This window comes from Spinacia oleracea, chromosome 4, assembly GCF_020520425.1.
Source record: "Spinacia oleracea cultivar Varoflay chromosome 4, BTI_SOV_V1, whole genome shotgun sequence".
NCBI classification, from domain to species: Eukaryota; Viridiplantae; Streptophyta; class Magnoliopsida; order Caryophyllales; family Amaranthaceae; genus Spinacia; species Spinacia oleracea.
The window spans coordinates 164,007,301-164,025,013 of record NC_079490.1 but is presented as its reverse complement, the minus strand read 5'-3'; the positions used below and the strand labels follow the sequence as shown (position 1 = coordinate 164,025,013).

General features: G+C 41.2%; 1 non-coding gene across 1 annotated transcript; it reads right to left on the bottom strand.

Annotated features, from left to right (window-relative positions):
* Positions 1-516: 516 nt before the first annotated feature.
* On the bottom strand, positions 517-623 carry LOC130460168 (small nucleolar RNA R71). Its single transcript, XR_008920112.1, has one exon. It is a non-coding gene; the product is annotated as a small nucleolar RNA R71 (small nucleolar RNA).
* Positions 624-17,713: the final 17,090 nt, after the last annotated feature.

Sequence of the window (17,713 nt, the reverse complement as noted above, 5' to 3'; positions counted from 1 at the left end):
GAAAGAACCTTTCGTAGACGAAGAACTTTCATTGCACAGTGTGGGAATTACTCTGATTCTGATCATAATATTGGCGATCTTTTTCCTTCAGATACAGATTCAGTTTCAGAGATAGAGATGGGTGACGAAAATCTGATACCGCCACCTACCCCAAGGCTTACGGACTATTCTAAGCCAAGTCTGTCCGTACTACCAAAGGCGATCATGCCTTCTATTGCAGCTGAGACCTTCAAGATTGAGCCCGCATTGATTAACATGATCGAGAGACGCCAGTACGGTGGGGAACCAGGTGAAGATCCGAATCTTCACATTCAGTCCTTTATCCAATATTGCTCCACCATCAAGCAAAAGGGATTGACTCCGGAGCAGACTATGGAGATACTTTTCCCATTCTCTTTGAGTGGGAAAGCTAAACTGTGGATTAATGGGTTGAATCGGGCGGCTTTGAAAATCAATAATTGGGAATCCTTGGCACTTGCTTTTTATGTTAAATATTTTCCACCTGAGAAAACGGCTCGTCTGAGGGGTCAGATATTAGGTATCTCACAACAAGCGGATGAGAGTTTGTTCGAGGTTTGGGAGAGATTCAAGGATTTGCAAAGAGAATGCCCGCACCATGGTTTGGAAGATTGGTTCTTGATTCAGCAGTTTTATAATGGTCTAGGCAATGAGTCTAGATGTTTGTTGGATTCAGCTGCCAGTGGGAGGTTCATGCAACTTGAGGTGCCTAGAGCTATGGAGGTGATTGAGGAGATAGCCATTCACAATGCCCAGTATGGAAATCCTAGAGGTCTATCTAAGAGGGGTGGTAAGCATGATTTAAATTCTATTGAACAATTAACTGCCCAATTGACTGCTTTACATTATAAATTCGATAATATGCAAGCGGCCAATGCTCAATCTGCCCAACCTGTTAGTGTAGCTGCTATGAGTGCCCAACCTACTACTATTTGTGAAAGTTGTGGAATGTCTGGTCATTATGCACAGGAATGTAGAAGCTCTATTGAACAATGTAATGCTTTTCAATCCTACAAACAAAACAACCCATTCTCCAACTCTTACAATGAGGGCTACAAAAATAACCCTCTGCTTTCCTACAGAAGCAACAACATCCAAAACCCTCACCAAGTTCAACATCCACCACCACAACCATATCAACCCCCACACCAACAATCTTACCAACCCCGAAACAACTACAACCAACAGTCTAGTGGGCCACCTGGGTTCTCTAGACAACACACATCACCCCCACAACCACAACCTCAAGCCACACAGCCTGACCCTATGCTAGTAGAGATGAGAAACATGATGCTACAAATGCAAAAATCTCTAAGTGAAAAGGATGCAAAAATCGATGCTCTTACTGCTCATAACAAGATCATTGATACACAGCTGGCACAGATGGCTACTACTATTGCAGGGAGGCCACCAGGCCAACTTCCTTCACAGCCCGAAAATAGGGAGTCTGCTAATGCAATTACATTAAGGAGTGGTAGGGATTATGATGGTCCTTCTATGCCGGTTGAGGTTGATTCCGGGGTGTCTGCTAGTGATCTGGTCAGTGAGGAAATCCCGAAGATAGTTATGGGTGAAAAGGAACCAGCTGAAAAGATAGTCAATGAAAATGAGGCTACAACTGCGGTTAAGAAGGGAGCGGATATACAAGTACCACCTATTGCACTCCCCTTCCCAAACCGACAACTCAAGAATAAGCTAGACAAGCAGTTTGGCAAATTCTTGGAAGTGGTCAAAAATTTGCAGGTAACGGTTCCTTTTACTGAGTTAATTTTACAAGTTCCTGCTTATGCTAAATTCATGAAGGATATTTTGACCAGAAAACGTGCCTTTTGTGAGGTAGAGACTGTAGCTTTCACTGAGGAATGTAGTGCTTATTTGCAAAACAAGTCTCCACCTAAACTTAAGGACCCCGGGAGTTTTTCCATCCCATGTAACATTGGCACCGTATTTATTGATAAAGCTTTATGTGATCTAGGTGCTAGTGTGTCTGTCATGCCTTTGTCTGTCTGTACTAAACTGAATATGGGTGAGCTTAAGGTTACCAATATTACTCTACAAATGGCCGACCGTTCTGTCAAATACCCCTTAGGTGTTTTAGAGGACGTCCCTGTTAGAGTAGGTAAATTCTATATACCTGTGGACTTTGTAGTATTAGACATGCAGGAGGATTCTCAAATTCCCATAATCTTGGGTAGGCCCTTCCTTCATACGGCGGGGGCGGTAATTGATGTTAAAAGTGGGAAATTGACATTGTCTGTTGGGGATGATAAGGTGACTTTTAATCTGAATAGTGCCTTAAAAAGTCCCATGCTAGAGGAGGAACAATGCTATCGCATAGATGTAGTCGATTTTATTACTCGTGATAACGTCTCCCAAGTTCTCGAAAGAGACCCTTTGGAGGCAGTGCTTTGTTGTGAGTCTTCTGCAGGTGATAGCAGTTCTTGGAGTGCTGATGTGGATGCTCTGGAATTGGCTCTTAATGGTGGAGAATCTGAGCCGGAGGGCATCAAATTGAAGAGGTTCGTTCGGCCAGTTTGTTCTGTTAAAGAGGTAAAGAAACCCGAACTTAAACCTCTTCCTGCTAACCTTAAGTATGCGTTTTTAGATAATGAACAACTTTGCCCTGTGATCGTCAGTACTGCACTTGATGCAGGCCAGCTATCCCAACTTCTTATTGTGTTGAAAAGGCACAAAAAGGCCATCGGGTACAGTATTGATGATTTAAAGGGTATTAGCCCTGACTTTTGTATGCATAGGATACATCTAGATGAAAATCATAAACCATGCATTCAGCCCCAGCGTCGTTTGAACCCTGTCATGCAAGATGTTGTAAAAGCTGAAGTTATGAAATTGCTTGATGCGGGTATAGTGTATGCTGTGTCTGATTCTAAGTGGGTGAGTCCCGTTCAGGTAGTGCCTAAGAAAGGGGGGACAACTGTGGTGAGAAATGAAAAAAATGAGTTGATACCAACTAGGGTAGTCACAGGTTGGCGCATGTGCATTGATTATAGGCGTCTTAATGTTGCTACTAAAAAGGACCATTTTCCCCTTCCCTTCATTGATCAAATGTTAGAAAGGTTAGCCTGTCACAAGTTTTTCTGTTATCTGGATGGTTATTCTGGTTTCTTTCAAATTCCCATACATCCAGACGACCAGGAAAAGACCACCTTCACCTGCCCCTATGGTACCTTTGCATATCGTAGGATGCCTTTTGGTCTGTGTAATGCGCCTGCTACTTTCCAACGTTGCATGATGAGTATTTTTTCTGATTTTATTGAGTCTATCATGGAAGTGTTTATGGATGATTTTAGCGTCTATGGTACTTCTTTTGATTCTTGCTTGCTAAATCTGACTAAAGTTTTGAAAAGATGCGAAGAGTGCAATTTAGTCTTGAACTGGGAAAAGTGTCATTTCATGGTTACTGAAGGGGTGGTTTTGGGACATTCGATATCTGATAAGGGCATTCAGGTGGATCGAGCTAAGGTCCAAGTGATTGAACAATTACCCCCTCCAGTTAATGTGAAGGGTGTTAGAAGTTTTCTTGGTCATGCGGGGTTTTATCGCCGCTTTATCAAGGATTTCTCTAAAATTGTTAAACCACTTACCCAGCTCCTTCTCAAGGACGCCCCGTTTGTGTTTACTGATGCTTGTCTTGAAGCCTTTGACAGGATTAAACAGGCACTGATTTCGGCTCCCATCATCCGTTCTCCCGAATGGGATATTCCGTTTGAGATAATGTGTGATGCAAGTGATTATGCAGTTGGGGCAGTGCTGGGTCAGAGAAAGGAGAAGGTTTTACATGCCATCTATTATGCAAGTAAGACCTTGGATGAAGCTCAAGTTAATTATGCAACTACTGAGAAAGAGCTTCTAGCTATAGTCTATGCCTTGGATAAATTCCGCACCTATCTGATTGGATCCAAGGTGATAGTCTATACTGACCATGCGGCCCTTAAATATCTGCTCTCTAAGAAGGAAGCCAAGCCTAGGCTTATTCGATGGATATTACTGCTACAGGAGTTCGATCTAGAGATCCGCGACAAGAAAGGAGCTGAGAATGTGGTTGCAGATCACTTGTCGAGATTGAGGTATGACGATGGTAAGGGATCTACACCGATTGATGATTCATTTCCGGATGATCATTTACTTGCACTTGCCAGTCAGTCACCATGGTTCGCAGATTTTGCTAACTACATTGTAGGTAGAATCCTTCCGGCCGATCTTTCTTATCAACAGAAGAAGAAATTCCTACATGATGTCCGGTTTTACTTTTGGGACGATCCTTACTTGTTTCGTGAGACTGCTGAAGGGTTATACAAGCGTTGTATTCCAGAATGGGAAGTTCAAGGTGTTATCAGTAGGTGTCATTCTTCACCTTATGGTGGCCACCATGGACCGTCGAAAACAAACGCTAAGCTGTCGCAATGTGGCTTTTACTGGCCTACTATGTTCAAAGATGCACAGGCTTTTATTATGGCTTGTGATGCGTGCCAGAGGGCCGGCACTATTTCGAGGAGGTATGAGATGCCACAGAACGGGATCCTTGAGGTTGAGATTTTCGATGTGTGGGGAATTGATTATATGGGACCATTCCCATCGTCCAAGGGTAACTTGTATATCCTTGTTGCTGTAGATTATGTGTCAAAGTGGGTGGAAGCCGTTGCCTCACCTACTAACGATGCTAAGACAGTCATCTCCCTGTTCAAGAAGATCATTTTTCCTAGATTTGGGGTTCCGCGCGCTTTGATCAGTGATGGAGGGTCACACTTTCATGAGAAGCATCTGGATGCGCTCCTGCGCAAGTATGGAGTTTATCACCGCACTGGACTAGCCTACCACCCTCAGACGAGTGGTCAAGTTGAGGTCTCCAACCGAGAGATCAAATCTATCCTTGAGAAAGTGGTGGCAAAGTCTAGGAAGGATTGGAGCGATAAGCTAGATGATACTCTATGGGCATACAGAACCGCCTTTAAGACACCTATTGGTACCTCCCCGTATCGGTTGGTGTATGGCAAGGCGTGTCACCTACCAGTAGAAATGGAGTACAAGGCTTATTGGGCAATCAAACAGCTCAACATGGATGCAAAGCTAGCCGGTGAGAAGCGGTTACTTCAATTATGTGAGCTCGATGAATTCCGACTACAAGCCTACGATAGTGCCCGGATTTACAAGGAAAAGACCTTCCGACCTTTGTGCATAGAGTTGTATTAATGTGAAAGTAGTTGTTTATCAATGCAAGTTATGACATGACACATTTCGAGTCGACTATTAGGTTGAGTGTATGTTTTTCTAGACACACGAGTGTTGTGAGTTTGGGAGGGCATTGTTCACTCATATGTTGGGAGGAGAGCGAACGGGTACATCTTTTATCCGCCACATAAATGAGTGACGAGTATGTGAGCACTAGTCTTGAATTCCAATGTGCATTTTTGGTTCGCTTTGCGTGACGATTGTTAAGGCGGATTAGCGGTTGGATGGATTTGATTGGTTGACATTGATGCATGCTTGTTGGATTTTGCCTTGAATCGTATCCATTGTTTTAAGATGTGTTTGGGGTGAAGTTGATTTATGTATTCATCGATGATTTCTTTGCTTAGGGGCAAGCAAAGATCTAGCTTGGGGGAGTTTGATATATGCGTTTTATATAGAATTTTTGCCCCCGTCCCTTAGTACTTTTATGTATCAAACGTGCTCTTAGGAGCCGTTTCTAGTACTAATGTGTGTTATTGAGTGTGCCTTGAGTTTCAGGTTTGATTATGAGAAATTGGTCGTTTTAGACCCGTTTCATTGTTGATCAAGGCCACTATATGAGTCCGAGAAGTTCGGGACCTCCATCGTCGACTTTCGGGAGCCTGAGATGCTTATGGTTGAGCCCCGGGAGTTAGACTTGGTGATACGGGCGAGATACATTGAAGATTGCAAATCGCCCTGGAAGCTGAGGGCGAAATGCAACCATCGGGCGGAAGTATAAGCAAGCCAAGTTCATCAACGCGCGCCCGATCGGGCGCAGCTCGCCCGATCCGGATCGGGCGGTCAATCTGGAGGTTTTGTGGAGATTTCGCAACCCGCCCGATCGGGCGGATTTTGGCCCGATCGGGCCGACTATCGAGTGATTAGCCCGATCGGGCGAAGCGTCGCCCGATCGGGCGACGCCAACCTCCAGCCGTTTTTCGCGTTTTTAATTCCGTTTTTAAGCCTTATTTTGGCAAAACTATATAAGCAAACTTGTTTTATTTTTGACGGACATCTTATTTTTCCAGCACAAAACCCTTAGTTTATTTTTCTAAGTTTTATTTTTCTCTCTACATCAATTCAAACACTTAGTTTATTTTCAATCAAAGAAAAATCGAAGCTTTCATTTGCCATTGTCCTTCAATTAGGTATTATTCCTTATTTCAATTCTTTGTTGAAGCTTTAATTATGTTTTCAATCATGCCAATTGCTTTGCCTATTGTTAATATGTGTGAGTAGTTGATTTTCTAGGGTTTTGGGAATCCATGAACGAATGTGAAAGGATGATTAATTGTTGTTGATTGTTGGTTTAGCTGTTAATTCCTATTGATTGCCCTTATTTACTTTGCAATTAGATTTGCGCAGGTTTGATTGTATTAGTTTCGCAATATCAAATTAAGATTCGAGAGATGCAATTTGATGTTTAGGCTTGTTTCAATAGGTAGAATTGGGATTAATACGTAGCGAGAGCCCGTTAATTCTAAGTCTATGATTAGTATCGATTCGAGAGAGCATGCTGGTCTAATTAACTGTTATATTGATTGTTATCGATTGTTGTCGTCCTGGAATGTTGTTCATCGGTGAACCTATGCCCTAGACCTTTTAATATCTGATTTCTTCCTATTTTATTATCGTCCTAGTTATATTATACAAATCAATCCATATTCTTGTTACCAGTAGTCTAGATTAATAATTTAATAGTAGAAAGAACATTGTTTCCCTGTGGATACGATCCCTGCTTCCCTTGCTATATTTTTAGTTGGTGAACGTTAGGTTTATCTTTGATAGGAGTGCGATTTAGCCTGTCAGATGAAAAGACCAAGAAGTGGCACGACAATCACATTTTGCATAGAGAGTTCGCGGTGGGCGACAAGGTTCTACTTTTTAACTCTAGGCTTAAGTTATTTCCTGGAAAACTTAAATCTAGGTGGTCTGGGCCGTTCACTGTGATTATGGTAAGCAAGTTTGGGTCTGTTGAAGTAGAGAATGGGAATGGTGAACGATTCAAGGTCAACGGGCAACGTCTGAAGTTGTACCACGATGGGGCTACTGTAGGAGTGGTTGAGGTCCATCACCTCCACCCCTCCGCCTCATAAGCTGCATATTCAAGGTAACAAGGTCGAGCGGGACCTAGAAATAAACCAGCGCTTTGCGGGAGGCAACCCGTATTTTATCGCTTTAAGTAGTATAAGTTTGATTTTTGTCATTTTCCATTCTATTTTTGTGAGTTTAGTTAGTATTTCCATACCTAAGTGTGTTTAAGTATTGGTGAGGCGAGAAGAGGGCATTACGCTGTTTGGGTGTTTAATAATGTGCAGGCCTAAAGCTCCAAGTTCGAGAAAGTGAAATTACGCACAAGGCCAAGCACGCTGCAAATCGCCCGATCCGTATCGGGCGAGGTGCGCCCGATCGGGCGCGCACGGATGAATTTCTTGCAGTTTATTTCCGCCCGATCGGGCGCAGCATGCCCGATCGGGCGATCCAGCGAGTGGAATGCCCGATCGGGCGAAATAATTTTGCCCGATCGGGCGCTTTGGCGAGTGGAACGCCCGAGTCGGGCGATTGTTTGCCCGATCGAGCGCAAAAGACGAGTGGAATGCCCGATCGGGCGAAATTATTTTGCCCGATCGGGCGGTTGATGAAATTTTCGAGGAAAAGTCAAGGATGATTCTGGGCAGGGGAAAGTCAAGAAAATAAGCTTTCGCAAGGCGCCCGATTCGGATCGGGCGTGGTGCGCCTGATCGGGCGCGCACGCATGAAAAGAAAAGGATCGCATCCCGCCCGATCGGGCGGAATTTCGCCCGATCGGGCGAGACGCGATTTCAGCGATAAACTCACGTTTTCCCCAATCTTTCTTCACTTCCTCTTCATCTTCAACCTAACTTTCTCTCACTCCTCCATTAAACCCCAACTTCCAAAAACTTCAAACCACCATATCTCCCTCAAATCTCCACCAAATTCAACAATTCTTTCATCAAAATCATCCTCTCATCATCCTCTACAACCTACACCTAATCGATTTAAGTTTTCACTCATCCCCACAAAATCCCCAAATTCACCCAAAAAAACTCAAAAAGCTCATAAATTCAGATTTTTCATCAATGGCAAATAGACCACAAAGAAAATGCACGAGGGTACCAAGAAATCAACATGAGGCTTCCACAAGCCGAGCTCGGGAACCGACACCACCACCTCCACCACCGCAATTCGAGCCCGACACGGATTTTCCGGATGTCATCTTTATTACGGAGGAGCAACGAGCACGATTCATGCACCTCAAATTGAGGGAGGTAATCCCTACTCGCTTTATATGTCAAAAATCATTGCATGAAATGGGAATTGAGCGTGATGTAAAACGTGTTTTTGTTGGTGTTGGTATGAGTAGCATGTATGGTATGCTCCGTCTCACATTTAGGCGGTTGACTCTAGAATTTTTGAGTAGTTTTAATATTCGGATTTTTCATGAAATACCCCCGAATTATGGCGTAATTCACCAAATGCCCCTCGACTTTCAGAAATTCACCAAATGCCCCTCACAAATGACTTAATACCCAAAATACCCTTACTAATGACGCGCCGTTAGTCCTCCGTTAGCCTAATTTTTAAATTCACCAAATACCCCTATTTTATAACTTATTTCATATAATACCCCTATTCTGAAACTTAATTCACCAAATACACATAACTTAAAATTACCCATTTTGATGCTCAGCGGCTAGTTTTTATGTTTGAAAATTAGCCGTTGCTTATTGTTTGCTTATAAAAACCCCTTTTCTGACTATTTATTGTAGTTTTTCTATTGTTTTGTTAATTTCATATCATTTTTGTCATGAGTTTTCTTTCAAAATCATCATCCACACCCATGAATCCACATATGTAAGAGTCCCAAACAATTTCTAATATTATGGGAGGAAATTTCCATCTGAGGCTCCGATACAACACTCAGTAAGTTTCAATTATGATCCAATAAGTTCAGGCCTCATCCAGTAAAGACAATGCACTTTAGCTGAGCAAAAGGCCAAAAAACCCCATTTTCAAAGGGATCTTATGTAAGTGAAGCTGAAGTAATTCAATCTAAAGCTAACACCTTAATTTTCTTATTGTCCGAATGGTAAAGAAACTAAGAAATCAAGTTCAATAACACATACATTTTTATCACAACCTCGATTTCAACTTGGATTCATGATGTGAAAATCTTGAGTTTGGAGGCAAATCTTTGTGCCAAGATTCATGTTTTTTCACTGGTTCATGAGCTTTGGAACATACCTTAGTTTCATTTTTTTTTTCTTGTTCCCTCAAATCCAAAAATAGACATTTGTCCATAAATCTGACCATGTCAATAGGACCTAGCTCAAAAGAAAAGTGGGAAAACCTTTATGCCTCGACTGTAAGGTTGAGAGAAAGTTAGGAGATTGAAGAAAGATGTTTGGAGGCAGTAGAGACAGGAGACAAAAGGGAGTTAACGTTAAATATGTGGCATGGAAGCAATAGAAGCCGAGGTAGCTGGAACATATGCGTTAGAATAAAATTAATAAGAGCTTTATTTTTAATCTGTTTGCATATGTTAAAGATATTTCCCATATTGAAAAAGGAATACCTTCCGATTGCATGGTAAATATAATTAATTGGTCACATAAAGAATAAGGTACAAAAGAAGTAGCTATTTTCTTGAAGAGTTGCGACGTTTTGAGGTATTTTAGGAGTGTTTTATGTTTTAGTGTTGTACCGGAGCTTCAGATTGAGTGTTGTATCAGATATTCGGATGTCAAATTTTCTCCCATGATAACAAAATTTATTTGGGACTCTTACATATGTGGACTCATTGGGTGTGGATGATGATTTTGAAAGAAAACTCATGACAAAAATGATATGAAATTAACAAAATAATAGGAAAACTACAATAAACCGTCAGAAAAAGAGTATTTATAAGCAAACAATAAGCAACGGCTAATTTTCAAACACAAAAACTAGCCGTTGAGCATCAAAATGAGTAATTTTAAGTTATTGGTATTTGGTGAATTAAGTTTCTGAATAAGGGTATTTGGTGAAATAAGTATTAAAATAGGGGTATTTGGTGAATTTGAAAATTAGGTTAACGGAGGACTAACGGCGCATCATTAGTAAGGGTATTTTGGGTATTAAGTCATTTGTGAGGGGCATTTGGTGAATTTCTGAAAGTCGAGGGGCATTTGGTGAATTACGCCAAAATTCGGGGGTATTTCATGAAAAATCCGTTTAATATTCGTAGGGATGGTTATCGAACCGTGTCATCGGTTCAATTTCGTGTCATGAACCGAACCTACACCATGAGCTTATCTGATTTTGGTAGAATTTTTGGATTGTCTACCACATATAGTAGGAAACCCAAGGAGACTCACAATAACTGTACCATGTGGGGAAAGCTTACGGGCAATGATAATCCCGGGAGTATGCAACATTTGCATGCTTCCAAGATTCAACACCCGGTACCCATTGTCTTTTACAGGTTCCTAGGATTTACTATCTTTGGTAGGGATGAGACCCAGAACATTAGAAGTACGGAGCTAGAGATCCTAGGTGGCTATGTTTCCGAAGGAGAGGAGAGCTACAAAATGAACCTTGCACATCACATGGCCTCTCAATTTTACTCCATAGCCACCTCCACACATACTACCAAGATTACCATTGGTGGGTTGATCACCCACATAGCCATGGCCACGGCCAATTTTACTGAGGCTAACCAGATCCCAGTTCTGGGTAGCAACTTGCTTGATTTGGCTTATTTTGCTGGACTTCGTAGGCTGCAGGGGGAGCACGGGTTATTTAGGCCGGGAGCCATGTACTGGATTTTCGAGGGAAACAGGTTTTTCACCTTGCCTGACCCTCAGGGCCGCACTAGTTTCAGACCCGGTCAGGCTCATTATCTATTTGTTGGATTTGAGCGAGAGCCTCAGCCTGACCCCCAGCCTCAGCCTGACCCTCAGCCAGAGCCCCATCAGTACCAGCCAGAGCCTCGCACCTACTTCAGGAGGGGGCGTCGAGACACGGGGAGGCCCCAGAGTGGCCCGGTAGTTCATGAGGATCAGGGGTCCATTGATGAGAGGTTGAGCAGACTTGAGCTCGGGTTCCGGGAGTTCGCAGCTGATCACCAGAGGACCATGTTCCCATTTTATGATCAGTATGCCAGGCAGGGCTATATTGCCCCAGATTACGAGCACCCTACCTGGTTTACCTATCCCGCGGAGGGATATGGAGCTCCGGGTTCTATGGGCACCTTCACACCCACCCAGTACGGAGGGTGGGGAGCGGGTCCTAGTGGACATGCTGGCCGAGATGATGGTGATGATGCTGGTAATGATGGCCAAGGCCATCAGTGATGCCGAGATGATGTTGATGATGAGGTTCGATACCCTTGAGCCAATGAGGACATTGTCTGATTTGGTTTGGGGGGGGTTTCACACTACTTGTACATTGTAGGTATGTCTTTCTTTTAGTATTGCATTTCTTTATTTTGGTGTGTTTATTTTGGTGTGTTTAATGCATTCTAGATTAGTTTATTGCTTTGAAAAAAAAAAAAAAAAAAAATATACAAAAAAAGAAAAAAAAAATATACAAAAATACGTTCCGATGAATACAAAACCATGCTTCCCTGTGCCCCTTGATTGTAAACTGTTTTGATTCTTGGTTTTTGATGACGAGCATTGTTGATTTGTTAACCATGATTTGAGATCCGATTACTTTGATGCCTTGACTTGAGTCAACTCTGACCAACTACTTGTGGACTTGGTGCTTGACTAGTTGACTTGGTTAGGATGTGTGATAGCTTCCTGGTGTGCCATTGATTTTGAGTATTGGTTTGCAACTATTAGTAATGTTTTATGACTCATATACATGCACGTTGTGGAGGACGAAGGCATTCTTCTATTTAGGTAGCCTTCAGATGAATTTAGATACGTTTGTTCCCTCTTGTTCTACCCATGTTGTGCCTGTGCCATTTATTCGGTGACTAACCACATTACAAGCCCGTAAATTCCCCATTGGTTACTAGTCCCAAGCCTAGCTTGGGGGAGCTAATAGTAGTGAGGTAAGGGAGTTGCAGTGGGGTACATTTTGAGCATATCGAGTATTGAAAAGGGAAATTCTTCTTATCATGATTGTTGTTGAAAAAAAAAAATGAATGAGATGAGGAGAATAAAAGAAAAAAAAAAAAAAAAAAATCGTGTGAAGGTTCCAAAAAAAAAAAAAAAAAAAAAAAAAAAAAAAAAAAAGGAAAGATCGTTATTCTCAAGAAATTTCAAAGCATTGTTTCACTCAAGTATTGTAATTTCTTATCCTTATGAGTGATTGATTTTAATTGTGAAAGAAAGGCTAGAAAATATAGTGTGGTTTGTTCGTTGTTTCATCATGTGTTGAGTGAGAAGTTGTGGTTGTGGTCATCATTTGTGGTTGACCATGGTTTTGCTAGGATTTATGCTCCCCAAAGCCAAGGCTTCAAGCTCACATTTTTCCCAAATTTACCGCACCCTTACCTAAGCCTAACATTACAAGCTTGAAAGACCTTCCGACCTTTGTGCATAGAGTTGTATTAATGTGAAAGTAGTTGTTTATCAATGCAAGTTATGACATGACACATTTCGAGTCGACTATTAGGTTGAGTGTATGTTTTTCTAGACACACGAGTGTTGTGAGTTTGGGAGGGCATTGTTCACTCATATGTTGGGAGGAGAGCGAACGGGTACATCTTTTATCCGCCACATAAATGAGTGACGAGTATGTGAGCACTAGTCTTGAATTCCAATGTGCATTTTTGGTTCGCTTTGCGTGACGATTGTTAAGGCGGATTAGCGGTTGGATGGATTTGATTGGTTGACATTGATGCATGCTTGTTGGATTTTGCCTTGAATCGTATCCATTGTTTTAAGATGTGTTTGGGGTGAAGTTGATTTATGTATTCATCGATGATTTCTTTGCTTAGGGGCAAGCAAAGATCTAGCTTGGGGGAGTTTGATATATGCGTTTTATATAGAATTTTTGCCCCCGTCCCTTAGTACTTTTATGTATCAAACGTGCTCTTAGGAGCCGTTTCTAGTACTAATGTGTGTTATTGAGTGTGCCTTGAGTTTCAGGTTTGATTATGAGAAATTGGTCGTTTTAGACCCGTTTCATTGTTGATCAAGGCCACTATATGAGTCCGAGAAGTTCGGGACCTCCATCGTCGACTTTCGGGAGCCTGAGATGCTTATGGTTGAGCCCCGGGAGTTAGACTTGGTGATACGGGCGAGATACATTGAAGATTGCAAATCGCCCTGGAAGCTGAGGGCGAAATGCAACCATCGGGCGGAAGTATAAGCAAGCCAAGTTCATCAACGCGCGCCCGATCGGGCGCAGCTCGCCCGATCCGGATCGGGCGGTCAATCTGGAGGTTTTGTGGAGATTTCGCAACCCGCCCGATCGGGCGGATTTTGGCCCGATCGGGCCGACTATCGAGTGATTAGCCCGATCGGGCGAAGCGTCGCCCGATCGGGCGACGCCAACCTCCAGCCGTTTTTCGCGTTTTTAATTCCGTTTTTAAGCCTTATTTTGGCAAAACTATATAAGCAAACTTGTTTTATTTTTGACGGACATCTTATTTTTCCAGCACAAAACCCTTAGTTTATTTTTCTAAGTTTTATTTTTCTCTCTACATCAATTCAAACACTTAGTTTATTTTCAATCAAAGAAAAATCGAAGCTTTCATTTGCCATTGTCCTTCAATTAGGTATTATTCCTTATTTCAATTCTTTGTTGAAGCTTTAATTATGTTTTCAATCATGCCAATTGCTTTGCCTATTGTTAATATGTGTGAGTAGTTGATTTTCTAGGGTTTTGGGAATCCATGAACGAATGTGAAAGGATGATTAATTGTTGTTGATTGTTGGTTTAGCTGTTAATTCCTATTGATTGCCCTTATTTACTTTGCAATTAGATTTGCGCAGGTTTGATTGTATTAGTTTCGCAATATCAAATTAAGATTCGAGAGATGCAATTTGATGTTTAGGCTTGTTTCAATAGGTAGAATTGGGATTAATACGTAGCGAGAGCCCGTTAATTCTAAGTCTATGATTAGTATCGATTCGAGAGAGCATGCTGGTCTAATTAACTGTTATATTGATTGTTATCGATTGTTGTCGTCCTGGAATGTTGTTCATCGGTGAACCTATGCCCTAGACCTTTTAATATCTGATTTCTTCCTATTTTATTATCGTCCTAGTTATATTATACAAATCAATCCATATTCTTGTTACCAGTAGTCTAGATTAATAATTTAATAGTAGAAAGAACATTGTTTCCCTGTGGATACGATCCCTGCTTCCCTTGCTATATTTTTAGTTGGTGAACGTTAGGTTTATCTTTGATAGGAGTGCGATTTAGCCTGTCATGCACACCCCTGCTGCCCCTCTCTCTCTCGCTCGTGCCCTCGCGCACAGCGCTGCCCGTTCGCCCTCTCGCTCTCCTTCGCGCCCAGCGCGCGCGCGCCCCTCTCCCCGCTCGCGCTCGTCGCCCTTGCTGCGCACACACACGGTCGTGTGTGTGTGTTATTCGTTCGTATTCGATTTCTTTTTCGCCCAATCACATTAATTCGTGGTTGTTCCGTGCTATAGGCCGGATTGGTATAATTCTCTTCTTCCTTATCTATTCTATTTAAATTCCGTATTTTAAATTATTATATTAATATGGTTTTGAGTAATTAAAATGCTGGGAACCGGTTATGAATACCGTGGTTTGAGGATTTGTGTGTTGTGATTCACTAGGTTTGTTTTAATTATCAAAGGATGAATTTTCAGATTTGTTTATTTAATAAAGCATTGATTTTTATGATATTAAACTAGTGTTATTGGGATTTTCAAGTTAGGGTTTTAACCTAGACCTAATGAGTCAATTGATTAGCATAATTAGGTGATGATTTTAATTATGATAATCAATTATATTTTCAGATTTGAATAAAGGTTTAAAGTGTCGATTTTTATTGATTTTAAAGGCGGAAAAAGTATGTTTTCGTACTAGGGATTGATTTTGCAAATTGAGACGATTTTATTATTGAAAAACGATTGATTCTAAAGTCTAAAGGAGGTTTTAATTTTTATAAAGTTTCTGGAAATTTAATGAACATGGAAATAATTTAAGTTTTATTATTTTGATGATATGAGGTGATTTCTAGTTGAGTGCTCGTTATTGTAAAGTGGCCCATACGCTTAGGTATTCAAGGTACGTACAAGTCTAGGGCGACCACACCTTTTTGTCAATGACATTACATGATTGTTGATGATGTGAATTACATTATGTGGAATCATGTTTATTTTGGTGAACGAGCATGTGATTTGTGATGTTGAATTTATTGGATTAATTGTTGAACAAGCATGTTGAACTTATTATGAGTATGGATTTCATTGTCAATCATGTTGTTCAATATTTATGCATGTATGGTTTATTTCACATGCAAGGGATGGATTATTTATTTGTATGCTATTGTACGGGATGTCTAGCATACTTTGAGCCATTTATTTGTACCTCGTTGTACTATTTATTTTACCACATGTGAAGGGTTAGCTCACGTAAGCCACCGCACATGTAGGGTTCAGTTGGGAATATTATGTATGAAATGAATTAGGATTTGTCGTGCAAGGGCACAACCCTCATGTTAATGTGCATGATGTGGAGTCTCACTTTGGTGAGGAGGAACATGGTAGTAATATCACAAGTGTCTTGCTTGGTTGATCACAAGTCTTAAAGCATTAAAATAAGATTGTTTTGGTTATTGTTTATTAATTGTATGTATGCATGTTGTCGAGTCTTGAGTTCGCCTTTATTAAAATATTAATAAACGTAAAGTGCAACCGGAACAAGCTTCAAAACTCTTGGAACGTATATACCTTGAGTATGAACAATGGGGGGAGTCTTGCCGGAAAGCTCGTACTCCTACTAATGATACAAGACGTTGTTTCATTTATATTATGCGCAGGAATTCCGTCGGTATGGCCCGACACTCGGTATGGCCCGATTTTATTATTATTATATTTGGTGTATGGTTGGCTCTCATCACCTTTTTCCCTTTGTGGATTATTCTTTTGGCCCGTTCGAAGCTTATTCTAATTAAATTGTGAGTCAAGAGTCGAGTCAAGAGTCGAGTCTTGTGCCTCATGATTGTTTGTTAAGTATTATATGGCTTTTGCATGTTGATTAGTACTTAGTGAGTGATGCATGTTTTAGTTTCATTTACTCTATGCTTGTAAGTACTCAGCTTTTGCTGACTACGTGCTTTGTGTGTTTCTGGTCATGGCCTTTGCCTTAATGACCCTATGATGATCCATCATTTGCACTTGCATTGTTGGGGAGTAGAATAATATAGCAGGTTGGTAGATCAAGTACGATCGAAATCATGTGGCTTGGGATGATTGAGAGAGTTGCATGCTTTCGTTCTTTGAAACTATTTTATTTAATGTTTTAATTATGTTTGAAATGTTTGAATTATTTATACTTTGGGTTTTGGGCCATTATGGTTCCAAATTGTAGGAGGCCTCAATATTTCATTAATTATGGTTTTTAAAAGTTAGTTGACATTTAATTCCGCTGCGTAATTCTGGTAATAGCCTTAACCGTTATCACGGTGGCGGTAATACTTTAGTAATTCCTTTATTTTAAGTTGGAAAAGGGTTTTATAAAAGCAAGGAATTATTAGGGTGTTACACTGTCCTCCCAGTGGAAATAGGGGTCGAAAGCTTCAGGGTAAGGTGCTACACTGAGCAGGAAAACGAGTTACGACTCAGAGAGGAATTAGATCTCTTTGACGAAAGGAGAGATGCCGCCAGACTCAAGATGTCAGCGTACATGCAGCGCGTCAGTCGACATTACAACCATAGAGTAAGGTTGCGACCTCTCAAGGTCGGAGATTTAGTTCTCAGAAAGTCTGCAGCCACAGGAAAAGCAAAAACACAAGGCAAGTTGAATGCCAATTGGGAAGGACCTTACGAAATATACCAAGAGAAGAGGCCAGGCACCTACAAACTACAACGCATGGATGGAAGCAAAGTCACCAGTCACTGGAACGCTGATGTACTTAAGAAGTATTTTGTGTAGGAAATACTAGGTCTACGATGTATGCTACAAGGAACCAGTAAGTCAGTTTGTAATAGTCTACATCAAATGAAAATGGGCTCAGACCCTCCTTGCAAGAAAATCACATCGAAAACCTTAGTGAGAATCAAGAAAATTAGGAAAGTCAGACTCTCAAATTATCGTGGTCTGACAATATTTTCCACAATCCCTTAAGTTATTCTAAGGAAAGTTAGACTCATGAATGATCTGGGTCTGACAATATTTTCAACACAACTCATAATACTCCAAGGGAAAACCTTAGTGAGAATCAATTTTTCCTTAAACAGGAAAGTCAGACTCATGAATCATTTGAGTCTGATAATATTCCAAGGGAAAAATTAGGAAAGTCAGA